Source organism: Nothobranchius furzeri, chromosome 19 (assembly GCF_043380555.1).
Source record: "Nothobranchius furzeri strain GRZ-AD chromosome 19, NfurGRZ-RIMD1, whole genome shotgun sequence".
Classification (NCBI taxonomy): domain Eukaryota; kingdom Metazoa; phylum Chordata; class Actinopteri; order Cyprinodontiformes; family Nothobranchiidae; genus Nothobranchius; species Nothobranchius furzeri.
This window is the reverse complement of record NC_091759.1, coordinates 10,939,502-10,954,128: the sequence shown is the minus strand read 5'-3', so window position 1 is coordinate 10,954,128 and position 14,627 is coordinate 10,939,502. Positions and strand designations below refer to the sequence as shown.

General features: G+C 41.3%; 1 protein-coding gene across 1 annotated transcript in view; it reads left to right on the top strand.

The window, feature by feature from the left end:
* The window catches only part of LOC107394580 (glutamate receptor ionotropic, kainate 5), a 323,717-nt gene that overhangs the window by 58,939 nt on the left and 250,151 nt on the right, over window positions 1-14,627 (top strand). The window lies entirely within an intron of this gene.

The following is a 14,627-nucleotide window of genomic DNA, read 5'->3' as shown; positions in this document are numbered from 1 at the left end:
AAATGTAGTCATTTAGAAAAGCAATGAAATAATGTTTCTTGAATGTCTTGGCTCATCATTATGGTTAATGCTATTCTATTTTCTGTATAAATAATGAACAACCCCCCGTGCCGCCTCCTGCATGTTTCTGAAGAGCTGAATTTAAGCCCAATGGGTGGTTCCCATCATTGCCATCTTGGCTGCGTGACATGTTTCATCACTCCTGGAAAAGACAAAGATGGAGCTGTGAGTGTCGAAGCCGATTATTGACACCCAACAAACTCCAAGACCACTTATCTAGAAGCTAACTGAGCTAGCAAAGCTAACCAAAGCTAACGGAGGTTGGTGGGCACTTTTAGCCAGAAAACTGCCATTGAACGACTCTTCTAGGCTGTAACACTCTTAATGTGAGGCTGAGCCCTTCCCTAGCTGCTAGCGCTGATAGCTCCTTCTACCAGATGAGATAAAAAGATTCACCCCTGTTAGAGTTGTCATGATGGTAATTTTTACCTAGTAGACCCAAAATGCGTCTTTGTACCAGGCTTCCTGGTACTTTCATGTTTACTTCTGCTGTGAAGTTAGCATTTTTAACATGGGAGTCAAGACGAACTTGCTCCTTTCTGATGCCAACCCCCCTACTGGATGAGGATGGAACTGAATTATTTTGTAAATTCTTCTGTTTGGGCGGAGATTGCCCCATGATGACATTTCATAATTAAGAAAAGGAGGTAAAGATTGGAGATTTGTCTAATCATAATGTTTGTTTTTAATGGTTCGGATAGCATTCAACCTTAATCGGCGTTACACAAAAATCTTTGTAGTTCAGATACGTCCATGGCAGTGTTCCTATGCAAACAGGCATGCTTTCCCAACATTGGTAGATGTTCCTGTGCCAAGTAGGGTTTTTCTAAGGTGGTACAATGTTGACTAACCAGAAATGTGATAACCATGACATTTTTTTATCCAGTTGTTGCACAAGATTGAAAATCTAAAGAGTCCTAGTGATAATGTTGAATACCGAAAACAGTAGAAACAAGAGTCAGGCTGCAAAAGCACTAAACAACATGAGATCTGACGATGCCATTGATGTGTGGGGTCATTTAGAAATCAATGAGTGCAGAACATCAACACAGGAGTATAGTTACTCTTTACAGTCTATGACAGGCGTTAAATGACACAAATCACTGCAGCAGCTGTTCAGTTTTCAGGATATATGGCTGAGATAAAACCATCTTTCAATCATTGATTATACTCTCCAGACCCCCAGACCATTATTTTCTGTCAGGACATTGATGCCGCTCTAGGTTAGAATCTATTTTTTTTAAATAACTTCCTTTTTTCATGCCAGAATCCCAGCATGCATCACAAAAAGCTGGCAACCAGTAATTCACCTAAATACGCAGAGATATATTTTTGTTGAGAGGCTGCAGGTGCTATGATGACACTTGAGTTAAAATTTTTTCAGTAAATGAACTCTCAAACACCATTTTACTTGGTGACTAGTATACAGCGTCAGTATTTCAAGTTGCTTGAAGGAGGCAGATTTTAAATGACTAATCTGGCCCTGGTTTATAAAATATTTAATTCAAATATTTCTCAAGTTTTAACATGGAGATTCACCAGAACCACTTTTTGGGACCTTTTGTTGGATTTGATTTCTGGTGGGTGATTTATTTGCTGCCACCTGGAAGGCGAGGTTTGACATCTGATTATTGATGAGTTTTAGGGAATTATACACCAAAAGTAAAATCCAGCGATTGGGCTGAAAGAAAATAAAAAAAAAAAATAAGCATTTGCACTTGTTAGAAAAACCTAATCTCCCTCTGAAAGGCTTCAAACACAGTCATTTCTTCCAGATTGTGCAGGAAGATGCTCCCAAAGCTTTTTGAAAGTGTTGCTTTGAGGTCTTTTGGTGTAAATTTCAAAGGCGAAAAAAATAAGCACTTCAGTTCATTAATTCAGGACTTGTGGTCTGAACACAACAATATAATAGTGTGTAATTATCCCAATCAGGTACATTGTTGCTAGGCTGCCAGAGAAGCCCGTTGTGTGTGTTTGCTGCGTTGGTGCCGTTGGTAATGAATGTAGCTGCTGTTGGCCCTCAGCAACTGGTAAATTGCAAATCAGGCGCTCTGAGTCACAGCTCTGCTTAAAGTTAATAGAGTGTATTCAGAGACAGGTTGTTGCTGTTTGTGTACAGTCCCCTTAGTGTTGTTGACATGAAAATAAACAGGCAGCAAATGACAGTTTTGGGTGCAGCAGCAAACACAAGAAGCAATTCAATTAAAGCTTTAGCCTCTTCACATCTGTTTGAACACATTGAAATGGACCTGTGAGTGTGTGTTCATACGTTTTCTTTTCTTTTTTAAATGTTCTACTTTTTTAAGATTTCACCTAAGCTCTACACTTTGAATAGGCCAACACAAAGTCACCGGAGATGAGCAAAGATGCACTCAAACACAGCAAACAGAATTTAACTTAATATGCATGGTTTGAACTTTGGGAGGAAAGCGTGCATGAGCACGTGCACTGCAGAGATGCAAACCTGAGACCTCCTTTCTGCCAATGCAAATGTAAACAGTGGTGCATTTGAGAAATAAAAATCAATCGTTCACATTTCCACATTAGTTAAACAGGAACACCGTCCACTCTACTCAGAATGTGTGTGTGTGTGTGTGTGTGTGTGTGTGTGTGTGTTTCAGTCTCTCATCCACACACAAAGGTTTCAGTACAATAAAAACTGTTTTTTTTAAGTGTGACAAAGGGATGGGTACCTTTGACATTTGAATCGATTCGGTACTAATTCCCGGTACCTAGGAATCGATACCGGTACTTAACGGTACCAATTTTCGATACTTGTGAGTGTTTATTATTTTAATTCTCTTTTATAATTAAATATATATTTTTTCTCAGTATATAACAATATTTGATAAATATCACGATAAATAACATGCAACTGTTTGTATTTTAACATTGTCCTTGTAGTTTTATAAGCTGATAATTAAACTGAAGCAAACATCTTTACTGTGAACTAAATTTACTGTGTATCTTCATTCCTTTTACCGTCCTTTTTCAATTGATTTTTCCTACTGGGAATTTAGAATTTCCGAGGAGAAAACAAATGCACCATTAGCTGATAATAATGGTGGCAATGGAAGCTAACATATCAAGCTAACGTTATCTTAAACAGTTTATTTAGCTGCTGGAGCAGATTTAAACAATGATGCCTCACACTTAAATCGTTGTCACTGGTTTCGTCTTCACCCAATCAACCGTCACATTTAGTAAAGTGAAGCCAAACTTTAGAGCGCGTTCATGTTCTTCTAGTCGGAAATTCGGAGTTCCGAGGAGAAAACGAACGCACCATTAGCAAAACGGAAGGTAACATATCAAGCTAACGTTATCTTAAACATTTTATTTACCTATCGGAGCAGATTAAGATGAGGATGTCTCATTTAGATCGTTGTCGCTGGTTTCATCATCACCCAGTTACCCATCACATTTAGTGAAGTGGACCCAAGCTTTAGCGTGCGTTCTTTCTACCATGCCTCTCTGTTTACAACTCGCTCGCAGCGAGCGACGACATAACGCTCTTGTGCATGCACAGCTGTCTTGGCAAGTTCTCGTTATGAAGGACGGGTACCGAAACGAGGCACCGTTTGAAACGATGTGAATCGGTGCTCGGTCGGTACTATGGAATTCGGTCGGTACCTTAAAAAGTACAGAATTCGGTACCCATCCCTAGTGACAATGTGTAGTTTTTACCATTAATCTCTGGAAATATCCAGCACAATGTTGAAAATGAATTCAAAGATACCCAGTTGAAGAAAAATATTGGCGGCTTTGTAACTTATAACTATAAAAATGGGGTCAAAAATACATTGGAGTGGATCTCTGGGTGACGCCATAGACTTGATGCTTCCTTCTATGGGAGCCCATGAGGACAAAATGCATATTTGTAACAAAGTTTGGAATTCTAACCGAGCCAATCAGCGCTAAGCAGCGTACGTCACACTAGGGCCTGCACGACTTTAATTTTTTTAAAGTCGACAGTCAAGTAATGAAAGTCGAGTCGACTTCGACTAGTCGTTGATGACGTCATACGCCGGAAGCGGGGGGGGGGGGGGGGGGTGTCGGTCGGTAGGTTCGCTGGAGTTTTTGACAATTAAAATTGCGCCCACATTTTCTAAGTTAAGACATCTCTTTTAACAACGGTAGTTTCTGCTTCAGCCCTCTCCCCCCTCCCCCTGCGCAGCGGCCGCAAACTCACTGATGCGCCTGCAGCCTCTCGGAGTTCCTGCTGCTCTAAACATTAAAATAATTATTTCATTTTCTGTTCCTCACTTCTGATTACCTTCAATGGTGTCTGTTTGTTGCAACCACCAGGTACAAAAACCAACTTGTTTTTATTTGACTATTTTTCTGTCCTGTCTGTTTATTATCTTCCTGCATCTCCTCTCAATCCTAAAGAAAAACTGCTACCTGGGTTCATATATATTCACCTTATGAGTTACCTTTGAACTGCAGTTCTTAAAGATCTACCGACCGCAAAAACAGCGGAGTGCCGCTGCTCGCCGGCCGAGTACAACGGGACCGTTTTTGCTGCGGAGTTCATGCCGGAGCGGAGCGGAGTGGAGATAGTGGAATCTTGGGGTTGCGTCACCGGAGGACAACAGGTGATGCGCCTCGCTCCGCAGCAGCGAAGCGCATCAGGCACAAATAACAGACAGAAAACATGAAAGGAAATGAGCCGACATGAACGATTGCGTGTTTAATTTGTTTTTGAGGTGGTGACACCTGATTTGTCGGTGCTCAAGACGCAGATGTCTGGAGCGCACGTCAACGATCAGAGCTTTGCATGCACAAACTGATTAAGATTAGTATGGGGGTGAGGGGAAGGTTAAATTGCAAGAGGGAAAAGGTCACAGTTTGGTTAAATGTCCGTTTTACCGCCGGTGTCAGTACCGCACAGCGCGTCGCCTCCGCCTCGATCCAGACGCCAGGGGCTCATCACCTGCTGTCTTTTCCCAGGACTGCATCTTGTCAGTCATTATCACGTGACAGCGACTAGTTGATGACAGGCATAAAAAGTCACTACAGAGCCGTGAAGTCGACTAGTCAACTAGTTCGTACAACCCCTACGTCACACACCACAATGCTCAGTTTCTCATAATCAACAAAGACGGCGTCTGAAGCGGTGTTCGCTCCGGTTCTTTCCTCTGTTCTAAATGAGTTGGACACATCTTTAAAACCACAACAAGTAGAAGCTCCAAAAGCCTTTTTTTCTAATAAGATGTTTGCACTGTTGCCAGACGTCATTTTTGACTACAACAAAACAACGACACAGTCGCGCGGTACAGTCGGCATTCCTGCCTTTTTTCTGATTGGTTATTTTTGAGCTGGCTAGTCCCGCCCTTCACGTGCCTCTCTGCCTGTCAGTATTCAGACTAGTTCTCTGTGTAGAATTAAACAGAGGACGAGTCTGGCTGGCCAGGATAAATGTCATGCCTCCCATACCTGTAAAAAACATTCTTCTTCAATATTTTAATATTTATAATGTTCTAATTTCATTTTGAAAATGCTTTCCTTGGCATTTCAACTTTTTCTTTAACTCATTCACTGCCAGCCGTTTCCTGATCACTAACGGCCTTCGCTGCCAGCGTTTCTCACCGTTTTTACTGTTTTTTTAAGAGTCACAGAACGTTGCGCGCTAGCATGATGTCGATGCCAAAACAACCAAAACAAAGAGGAGACTCACCTCTTACATCAGGAAGAAGCCGTGTGTTTCGAGCGTTATCCGTTCTTTCATAATCCGTTGTCGAATTGTGATCGGTAGACGCTTTTCCGGTTCGCGCCTCACTTTTTTTACAGGAACGGCCCAAAACGATCTCCTAACATATGGATGTGTTGCTTCCTGATCATGTGATCTGTGACGTATGCGGATGAAGATCGGCTTCAGGGCTGAGATGTTTGTTCTCTCAGCGCGGGGGCTCGTTCCGATGCTCAAACAGTAAAAAAATGCAAATGACGACTTTAGTCGTCAATGGCAGTGAATGAGTTAAATTATCGTTTGAGCGTTTTTCCTTTTAAGAAGACTTAATCATAATTATTTTTGGTCTTTCACAACGGCCTCAGAGTCGGAAAGGAAAAGGAAAGGATGAAGTAAAAAGAAAGGCGGGAAAAAGAAAGAACGCAAAAAGGAATTTGCTTCTAAACTTGCAGAGAGAGTGAAAACAACACACACACACACACACACACACACACACACACACACACACACACACACACACACACACACACACACACACACACACACACACACACACACACACACACACACACACACACACACAGCACAGTGACAAGTATAAACATATAGCAATGTCACTGAAAGAGAAAAAATAATGTATCCTTGTTTTTTTTCTCTTGGTCTGATTAGTTAACTATCTGTAATGAAGCATAATATAATTTATGACAAATTTAACAAATGAAAAAAGATTTATTAATCAGTTTGAACCAAAGGATTTCAGTGCTTCACCAATCATGCTTTTATATGTTATTGTTAGGAGCGCTAACTGTTGGGTTAACAGTCTTTACAGTCCACAGCGGCTATCGAGTTGATCTAAGCTACATCTTTTGCTGGACTTGCTCATACCTCTATGTCTCTTTCATTGAATTATCTTGTGTAAAAGGTGTGAATAGCTTCCTTTGATAAATCCTTTCTAACTCAGCAGCGTAGTTACGTCAGTGGACAGAGCGCAGGACAATTTTGGCCTCTGTATTATACTTTAATAAGTACTACAGTGTCAGGAAAAAATGGGCTTTCCTGCCGATTTCGGTAAAAGGCTAATACTGGCTAATCATCAAGACTAAAAGTTCAGCCCAAACCGCGGTTGGGCCTTGACACCAGGCGGCTGTAATGACCAATTAGAGCAGACACTGTGTGGAGGAGTCAGACATTTGGAGGAGATCAGAGTCACGTCAGCGAATGGGTCACTCATTCTCTAGGTAAGGTGGAAGTGAGCGTGTCGCTGAGGATAAAAAAGACGAGCTTTGATCTCGCCAGTGACTAAAACGACATCCAGACTGAACTTTGAAGTGTGAAATTTGGAAATGAGTCATGTAAAGCAAACACTCCTCTTAAATGTTGAGTTGACGCAACAGGAATGGGAAACACTAAATAATCCTTGAAATAAAACAAAAGCAGAATCATCCCTGGGAGGAAAACACATTTGGTAAAGATCCAGCCTCGCTGCATTTTTAAATACAATAAAAAACACGCCAGAATATTTTGTCTTTAATATTTTCTTTGCTAGATTCCAATTAGGTGTTAAAATTTACATCTCAAAAGCTGAAGCGTAACTCTCTCCCTCCTCCGTTCCTCTTATCTCATCTATATTTTGGGTCTCCGTTTCCTTCTAATTTCTGTCTTTTTACTCGCCCGTATTCACTTCTTTTTGTTCCTTCCTTATCTAACCTCAACCTTTTTTTCCCTGTTCTTTGATTTTCCCAACTCTCTTCCTTGTCTTTTTCTCTGTTAGTTATTTTTCCTATTTTCTTCGTTGTTTCTCATCGTTGCCATTTCATCTCTGCATTTTTCTGTTATTTTACAAGCTTTTCTTTTCATCTGCCTTCATTTCAATCTTCTTTCCATACCGTATGTTTTCCTTCTAACTCTTATGCTGTTTGATTTTGTATATTTTCCTCGTACTGGTCTTTCCTCCCTTCTCCTCTCCTTGTAACATCTGCTCAGGGCTTCTCTGGCCTTTTAATTACGGCCTGATTTCCCAAAGGTCTGGCCATACTGTCCTTCCTCCTCCTCCTTTTCTCGTTATCACCAGTGGCCTTGGCAGAGGTGTTCATCTCAACGAGGAAAGAGCCTGCGAAGGCACTCGGAAATCAATGGCTGCATCCCCGCTGAGCTAAACAACTACCCCGACTCCTCTTCCTCACCCCAGGACATGGCTGTTAGGTTAAAGACGGGCAGGAATTCTATTTATTTTGGCGAAGGCCCTCATAGACAGCCAGGTAGTCAGTCAGAGTAAATAGCTGTGAGCCTGAACATGCAGGTGGTGGTTTTTCAGAGACCTCACAGCTGTGTTCATCCTCTTTTTAGCTGCCAGTGGTGAACAGACTGTCACATTATTCCTGGCTCGCTGTGTTGAATTTTGCTGGAATCTCTTTACGAGAAAGGCAAATGCAGATTCTGTTTTAAAATGCGACTGCCATTTTCAACTCAGTGACTTCTGCGTGTTTTATTTAATCATAAATAGAGCGTTTTTTCTGCCTGATGTAGCAAAATAGAAATATTTGTGCATACGTTTCTTAAAAAGGTGGATTTTTTTTCTCATCTAATGGGCTTCTGCAAAAACATATATAAGCTGAAGAACAAAAAATAAACTATTTTTAGGTGAACAAGGTGAAGATTGTCAAAGAGAACATAAATACAACAGAACTAGAAGGCTGGGAAAGTAACTAAACCGTGAACAAGGAATGCTTATAGAAAATACATGAACCAAATCAGAAATCTTTGAAAATAAGAGAAAAACAATGAAGGACTGGGACAGCAGAGTGGCTAAATTCAATGTGGCTGAATAAATTAGACAAAAAATTGGGAAGGGAAACTTCACAGGACAGGACATGACAGTCTAAGGGGGTTTTAACAGGAATTTACATAAGTTTACCTGAATGTGACTTTTATTTTGACAGTTTCCAGATGCTTTACTCTTCTTTTGTGTTTGACTTCCTGTCTGGCACAATCTAAACATGTTTTGGAATCGTAGCGCGTAAAAAAAATGGAATGGAAACGTAATGATAGCGTCCCCTCGCTTCTGGAAGGTTACAGCATGCTGCTGGTGGAAAGGAACTCGTCCACGATATCGGTGGCATATTGCCATGTGGTACGTTTCACAGCCGTTTCGCGGCGCTTTCACGTCCAGTAGAGGGGTCAGTGTGGTTTCAAACAAACATCAGATTGGTCTGTTTATGGCGTGAGTGGAATCCAACCTCTGTCCCACTCAACTACCTGTCAGATGATGCTGTATACTAGGCTGCAGTAGAGCACCTACAATTCAGGGGTCAAAACTGAACTGAATGCTCACTTGGACAAACAGCGTCATTGATCTTTGGTGGTAGTTTCAACTCAGTCATATCTGACCAACAAGCAAATTGAACCCTATCATGTGACAGGAAGCAGAGGTGCAGCTTGCTGACAGGCAGGACAGGCAATTGTTTGGGGCCTCCAGAAAGCAGTAGTGAGATGGTGAATAGCTGTTGTTTGCAATTTTATGAGTGAAAAATCTCCAAGTTAAGTTTACCAACTGATTGAAAAAAGTAAGAAAAAATATTTTTGGGTGAAAATGCTTTCCGTCTTTATCCAAAAGTCCACATTCCATCCCGCCCCTCATGTTAAGAGTTTGGTTGTACAGTCACACCTAGCAGCAAGACGACTTTCACCCTTTCCATTTTATTTCCTGTATGAATTACACTGTCTCTCTTCTCCGGGCTACACCACAAAACAATCTATGAACATCTTCTTTGGGGCAGCAGTGGCTCAGGCGGTAGAGCGGGTTGCCTCATGAAGGTCATGGGCTTGATTCCAGCTCCAGCCAGGGGTATCCTGCTGTTGTGTCCTTGGGCAAGACACTTCACCCAACTTGCCTGTGTTAGTGGTGGTCAGAGGGGCTGACGGCGCCAAATGGCAGCCTCGCCTCTGTCAGACCTCCCCAGGGCGGCTGTGGCTACAAGTAGCTTACCATCACTAGCAGTGTGTGAATGTGAGAGTGTGTGAAAGCGTCTTTGGGTGTCTAGAAAAGCGCTATATAAGTTCAATGCATTATTATAATTATTATTATTATTATCTTCTGGTCTAGAATTCTGCTGCTTAAGCCATTTTACCAGAACTCCAATGTCTGAACACATCACTGATTCCCAAACACCTCCACTGGCTTCCTGTTCAGTTTTCAATTTAACATCCTCTTCCTCACATTCATCTCACTCCACATCTCTCTGAAATGCTCCAGCCTTACACTCCATCCCAAATGCTCCAATTTTTATGACCAAAAACTCTATTCTATCCAACCTATATACTATGGATTTTATTACGTTCACCTGTATCCACCCAAATCTCAGCATCTTTTTATTTTTGGCATAAAAATTTTATTCTTTTCCTTTTGTCTTCATTTCACATTTTCTGAAGTAACCTACTTATAAGTCAGAGTATCATTATTACTACATTGATTATTAAAGCCTTCAACTCCATCCCTTCCCACCTGAAAATGCTGTGGTATGATTGGTTAGAGTTTGAGGCAGACGCTTGCTCGGTTTTCCGGGGTGTGCCAAAGTAGCCACTAAGCAGGCTTTATGCAAAACAACTTCATAGTCATGTTGTCAAGTCCAGGAGGAAAAGCTTGAACACCAAATGAGGCTTTTCGGGCATTTTACGAGCAATGTGAAAGAGAATTAATCAAATCAGTGTGGTATGCTTTACTTGACATGCTGTTTTCTTATTGATGGTATTTAACTCTATTTCAAATGAAAACAATATAATAAGATATGGTCTTTTTATTTGGTTGATATGGTGATTGGATTTTACTTATAAAGTGCTCTTCTTTGCTTTTTGACCACTCAAAACGCTTTACGTTACAAGTTACATTCGTCTAGTTGCACACTTTAGCTGTGTTTCCTATACAGGAGTTTCTGGAAAATTCTGGGAGGGGGGAAGGTGGGTAATCACCCTGGCTCTGTCCTCTAAAATGTGTTGCCATACAAATTCGGCTCTTTCAGGACCGTGCTAAGTCATCAGCATATTAATCCATTTGGAGGACCAGGAAAATGACTTTGTGACATAAAAATCAGTACTCTGGGGCCAGACGAAGCGTGCGTTTTAATGGCACTCAGTGGGAGACCACAAAGTAGCATAATTTAAGGCGTTATTTGATGCATTCTTTGGCTTTGCGAGTTTAGGAATGCGATTTTAATAGGTGTAGAACACTAATTCAATCAATACATTTGCAGTGGTCTCTAGTGGGAATGGATGCTTATAAGTAGTACTCTGAGGAAACAAAGCACTGGTGCACCAGTTTCGGGAACAAGAAAATTGCCACATTGGAGGAAAGCTTCAGACAGCACAATTTGGAGTCTTATTTCCTGTTTTTGAACATCTCGGATTGGATGAAAGCAGTGTGACACTACCACTGACTGTTTGCTTTGCAACGTTGATGTTTTATCTTCACAAATAACAGAAGCCTGGAGGAGTTCTGCTGTGTGGTGTAGTTGCTAATGCTAACCGTTAGCTTCTACTAGCCAAGACGTTCCAGATTCAATGGGTCGCACACTTTCCACTTTTGTCTTATAAGTTCACTACTAGTCCAGACAAGCTCTGCCATTTCCTGCACGCTAAACCAACAACAACCTTCCCCGTCGCATGCCAAGATAAGTGAGTTCAGGAATGTTAAGTGACAGTGTGACATAGATCTGTCAGGCTTTTCAAATCCTAGAGCTCACCTTCTATTTTCTGTCAGAAGCTAATGCGGGAAATAGGTGTAGAGACTGTTTTCAAGTTCAGTCTGCATGAAAAACTCAGAGTGAGGAAAAATCAGAAAAGACAATTATTTTTTCAGTGTTTCACACCTTTAAAGCATTGTGAGCACTATTTATATTATTATTATTTTTTTTTTACTTTACCTTTCATTTCGTTTCACCGGGAACTCTTTCAGGTTTACAAATGCTGGTTGTTGGGCGACATCTTCTACTGAGTTACAACCAGTTAGCAGAAGTTAACCACAAGTCCCACCATACATACCCCAGTTCGGCTACACATTTGGTCCCTGAAATTAGTCATATAAACCTAAGTAAGAAATTCAAATTTGACTGGAATGACATGTGTCAATGAAAAATTATGGAATACATTTAATTGATAACCGAATTATTTCCATTCAGTCAGCTAGCAATGTTTGAATAACTAATAAAAACGTGGAGTATTATTGGCCATTTTCAGCTATTTTGTGACATTTTACAGAAACAGCATTACCATTTCAATCATATGTAATAAAACTTAGCAGCTGGTAAAACCTTTACATTTCTCAAAAGGTCGGCCCTTTCTGCCCTCTACCTTTATAAGCATCACATTTACCCACAGCTGTCTAGCAGGAAACACCATGTGGCATTTAGTGTTTATTTACCTGCAGCGGGGGCCTCTAGCCCTCTGAGGTGCAGGTGCACTGATATACCCAGTGATTTGCCCAGAAGCAGGTGGTGGGGAGACGGAGAGGAAGAAATGTGGATACACAGATGGAAAGATGGAGAAGGTTGAAGGAGGTGGAGGGGCATGGTTATTTTTACCTCTGTGATTCACATCTATTGGATGTTGGTGGTTAATATATGGGTGGCTGGTGGTGCTCAAACAGTATGACTGAGTGAGGAAGGGGGGGAGGAATGGGGGGGCATTGGAGGGAGGTGGCAGGCAATAGATCAAACGTGCTGTGATGAGCAGCACGCTGGGCCAGCTATAACTTCACCCCTCCCCTCCTTGCTATACAAGTCTTTCCCGGAGGTCATTTTGGGCTGGAGAAATAACAGCCGCGGCGAGCGGCACATCCAGGTCCTAATTGTCTGTCGCTGCACTCCATTGGTCAAGAAAAACGCAACTTAATCAGCTTGTCTGGCTAACAGGCTTCCCAAAGAGCTCGAGTCGAGGAAAAGTCAAAGCTGACTGAGGTTTTTGAAGCCTTTATCAGTAACACAAACTTCCTCAATGTACTGTTACACAATCTTAGCGCTGGAAAGGATTATTGCAACCTAAACTGAATAATATTTATCGACAATAATTTGATTAAAATGCCATCGGAGGTTTTGCAATATACAAAAACAGAGCTACGTTGTTTTGAAAAATGGAAACTGATTACATGTTTGTTCCATTTATTGTTCTTAAATGTCATCATCAGTTTCTGTTTGAGAAATGAGACTAAGAGAGTCAACATTACGCCTAAGATTAATAGCTAAAGGTCAGAATATTGTGAGTCATATGCTCTTGTTTTATTTTGCTGGATGGTTTCTCATGTCAACACTGCTACTGCAACCTCTCAGTGAAGGTCTGCCTCATGTACTGAACACAATGTCTTCACTTTGCACAAGTTTCTCCCACAAAACATGTAAAAGCTGAAGTTTTCCACAAAAGATTAAAAGTATAAAGGCGCACAAATCAGGGTATCCGCGGGTCCTTAAAAAGTCTTAAATTTGCTTTTCCAAATTTAAGGCCTTAAAAATCCTTAAAAATGACAAATAATCCTTAAATACAGTCTCCAGAGGTCTTAAATTACCAAAGTCCCAATAAACAAGATTATTTTATTTCTGTAAAATTTTCGTGAATTTCCAGTTAGTGTTCAGCATTTTTTGTGTATGATGTTGGTGTAAGCAGAACTGTACACATTCAGCTGGTTGTGAAAGGGGGCTATTTTTAGAGCACATTAGCTGGTTAAGCTAGTGGGAGCTTGCGCCATGGGGAAGTGCAAGTTTAATGGTAACTGGATGGCTAATCCCACGTTCGCGGCGTGGTTAGCACCGGTTCCAGGCAATAGCTGGAAATTATAGCTTAAATTAAATTTTAAAAATAACTTAAATTTGGTCAAAGTGACCTTAAAAAAGGTCTTAAAAAAGTCTTAAATTTCACTCCCTTAAATCTGCAGATACCCTGACAAATGAAAGGCTGCCAAGCCTCTGACCAAGAGGAAAATCCTACACAGGTCTGATCATCATGACAACAGACGGCACCACCTGCTGCAAAGGGGTCATGGCCCAATCACCACACTTTGATTATATGTCAGCAACTTGCCACTCATAACACACACACACACACACACACAAATGTGTGTGTGTGTGTGTGTGTGTGTGTGTGTGTGTGTGTGTGTGTGTGTGTGATTGACAGAATGAGAGGACATATGGATTGCATTACGTCTCAGGAGAAAGATGTTGACTTGTTATAGACACGTACAGTCAATAATTTGGCACATGGTGCATCTTAGTTCAGTTTAAAAATGTCTGCCTAAAACTGACAGTGTTGCGCTGTCGTCAGGTAAAAAACTCTACACTGTATTTGAATTTAAATCTGCCATCGTTATTGGCTTAGGTATGCCATTGTGACATCGTAATGTACCAGCTAACCCATAGGCCTAGTCCACACGTAGCCGTTTTTTTTTTTAAACGAATATCAGCCCCTCCAAAAACTTGCATCCACACCACCTCGTTTAAAAAAAAACACTCTGTCCACACGTACCCGGATAAATACGTTGTTAAGGACATGCCAGACCTGTAGGCGGCAGTACTTCCCCCGTTCTTAACCTCGTCCTTCGTCTGTGGTCTTCTGCAAGGAGCAGTAATTCCGCTTGCAAAAACAAACAAGCAAAAAGCGCTTGGACAATTGATAAAGCGAGCGCAGCTCTGAGGGCATCCATGCTGTCGGCTAGTGTAAACACAGGTCGCACACGTGATGTCAGCATTTTTTTGTCGTGGAAAGTGACGTTGCGGACCTTAAAACTCCGGTTTTGTCCGTCCACACGCAGACACCCAAAACGGAGAAAACGCAGATCTTCACTTTGGCCGGAGTTTTTAAAAAAATCCGTTTTTGTGTGAAAAAACTCCGTTTTCGTGTG